General features: G+C 52.2%; 1 pseudogene; it reads left to right on the top strand.

Annotated features, from left to right (window-relative positions):
* Positions 1–2,500, top strand: part of LOC148320736 (28S ribosomal RNA) — a 10,400-nt pseudogene that overhangs the window by 4,569 nt on the left and 3,331 nt on the right.

Here is a 2,500-nt window from a genome sequence, read left to right as displayed (position 1 = left end):
TCTAGGTTATGGTCCTCTCAAGAAGCTTGCATATTGTGGGACTTGGTATCGTTAAACGGAACAAGCATGAATACATATCGGCTGGTTGCGAAAGTGATGGGAGGCGGCAGAACGGCAGAGCAGGTGAGGAGCAAATGGAGGACCCTGCATAGGGGAACGGCAGGTTGTGGTCTCAATACTCATTTGATGCCGGAAGTGGAGGAAAAGAAAATAAGCAATGACACCCCATTAGTGGAAGGGGCCAGTATTAAACTGAGAGAAGCGTTGGTGAAAATGACGGATACGGATGGAAAAGATGAGATTGGGGCCATGGCCGCTCTAGTCAGAGACGTAGATCAGGAGCCTGGGCTGATCGAAACTTCGGCGTCGGATCTATTAAGCCTGGCAGGTGAAGGACGGAGGGCGAAAAAGGATGGTTGGAAGCGCATGAGAACGGGGAGTAGCAGGAGGAGACGCAAACTAACCTCGTCCAAGATGGCAATGAAGAAGGACAGATACAGGAGGGTCCAGTTTCTATATGACAATGACAGGTCCGGCCTGGTGAACCTCATACTAACAGGCGGTCAAGTCAGGGAATGTTTGCTACCACTGGAAAAGGTCCAAGCGTATTACAAAGATAAGTGGGAACGAATAAGACCCTTCCTGGGACTCGGACGATTCCAAGCAGCGGGACAGACAAACAATGCGTACTTCCATAAACCAATCCTGTCGGGCGAAGTTAGATCCAATCTGGCTGGAATGTCAACAAGCTCGGCTCCTGGACCAGACAGGATCAGTAAGAGGGCCTTGCTGGGCTGGGACAGGAGCGGGAAGCAACTGGCGAGGCTGTTCACCACATGGTTGATAAAGGGAACTATACCAAAGGCCTTCAAGGAATGTCGCACCAAGCTGCTGCCGAAGTCGTTGGACGAGAAGGAGCTGAGCCTTGTGACGGGATGGAGACCGGTCACCATTGGGTCACTGGTGATGAGATTATTCAGCAGAATAATTGCGATGCGACTGGCGAAGGCTTGCCCTATAAATCCAAGACAAAGGGGCTTCTTGGTAGCGGCAGATGGGTGTGGCGAGAATTTGATGGTTCTGGACCGGATCGTGAAGAGAGCGAGGGAAGGTGAGGACCAGTTGGCGGTGGTCTTCATCGACTTTGCGAAGGCCTTTGACTCCGTCTCACATGAACATATCCTGTGTGCTCTGAGACACAAGGGAGTCGACAATCATGTTGTGGGGTTGATCCGGGACTCTTACGTGGACTGCTCGACCAGGGTAGGCTGTGGAAGGGCCACGACCCCGCCTATAAAAATGATGGTTGGAGTCAAGCAAGGAGACCCTCTGTCCCCTCTGCTCTTCAACATCGCAATGGACCCTCTCATCCATACGCTCGAGGTGGCTGGCTCTGGGCTAATCTGGGGTGAGCGGAAGCTCACCGCGCTGGCATTCGCCGACGACCTGGTTCTACTAAGCGGTTCGGATGGGGGCATGAGAGCGAACTTGAATATGGTGGAAGAATTCTGCAGGCTTACTGGCTTAGCCGTGCAACCAAGAAAGTGCAGTGGGTTCTGGATTAACAAAGGAGTCGTTGAGACAAAAACAGAATGGCGACTCGAAGGCTCACCGCTGAGGTTAATAGACGATGGAAATGTGATTAAATATCTGGGGGTGATGGTGGGGCCGAGGGACGGGATCGTCCCAGCCGACCTGTTGGCTATGGTGGAAGAAATACTGGTTAAAGTGAAAAAGGCCCCACTAAAGCCATACCATAGAATCAATCTATTAAAGCTATATATGCTCCCCAAGGTCATGTTCCAAGCCGATATGAGTGGAGTGTCAGCGACCAGGTTGGCCCAGGCGGATAGAGCAATTAGGAGAACGGTGAAAGACTGGCTGAACATTGCACAGTCCACGTGCAATGGTATCCTCTACGCGAGGAACAGAGATGGTGGCCTGGGATTGCCTAGGCTGGAAAAGGCAGTGCCCAGGATCCAAGTCAGGAGAACTTGGAGCATGGCCGGGTCCGATGATTGGCTGGTTCGGGAGATGGCGAGGGATCAAGTCAGTGACGGGGGCTGGAAGACCCTGTGGAACAGAGCGGGAGGCGAGGCGACAGATATACCAGTGTTGAGTATGAGCGAAGGAAAGGAGAGGATATCAAAAGACCAGCTCAAACTCCTACACTGGAGGGACGTGGAATGTGACAAATGGAATGACCTAGTCACGCAAGGGCCGGGAGCGGGTCAATTCAGGGCCGACAAGATAAGCAACTCTTGGCTGGCTGACCCTAAGATGGTGGGCATGACCCAAATGGAATGGCTAGGGGCGCTAAGGCTGAGAGCGGGAGTAGTTCCTACTAAGGAATTTTTGGCGAGAGGAACGAGCTCTAAGGACAAGCAATGTCGAGGTTGTGGAGTTGCTAAAGAGACATGCGCCCACATATTGGGACAATGCCCGATACTGAAAAAGCTACGAATTAACAGGCATGACATGGTTTGCAACTTGTTGGCCG

This window comes from Idiotropiscis lumnitzeri, chromosome 16, assembly GCF_059441095.1.
Source record: "Idiotropiscis lumnitzeri isolate Australia: NSW breed Sydney's pygmy pipehorse chromosome 16, RoL_Ilum_1.0, whole genome shotgun sequence".
Lineage (NCBI taxonomy): Eukaryota > Metazoa > Chordata > Actinopteri > Syngnathiformes > Syngnathidae > Idiotropiscis > Idiotropiscis lumnitzeri.
This window is presented reverse-complemented; position numbering and strand designations above follow the sequence as displayed.